A 403-nucleotide genomic window follows, 5' to 3' on the forward strand; every position below is an offset into this window, starting at 1 on the left:
TCTGATACACCTTGTGTATATTGTGCGCTCATTTTTGTGGAGTGTTTCTTTGTGATAAACAGAATACTAGGACAATATAAACAATATAGATATGGGCACTGCAGTTCCACTATACAATAGTTTTCCGCTGGGTATAATACGATATACATTGCTGGGTCCAGACATCGTAGCCCCGTTAACAACTTAATTTCATTTTTTTCTTTTTTGCTCTATTATTGTGTCTGCCTCACACAGTCACTCTTTTTTTTACATTTTTATTTTGGTATAAAGATTGGTGGGTTGTAGGTGTTTGAGTGTACCCCTCTGTTGTGTGTTCCGTTGTTTGTTTGGGTTGCTACTCACACCGCCCACGTAATGAAAACACATTTCTTTGTTCTCGCCTTCTCTCTCGGTGGTGTCACTC

Source organism: Trypanosoma theileri, assembly GCF_002087225.1.
Source record: "Trypanosoma theileri isolate Edinburgh chromosome Unknown TM35_Tth_6_V1, whole genome shotgun sequence".
Taxonomy (NCBI): domain Eukaryota; phylum Euglenozoa; class Kinetoplastea; order Trypanosomatida; family Trypanosomatidae; genus Trypanosoma; species Trypanosoma theileri.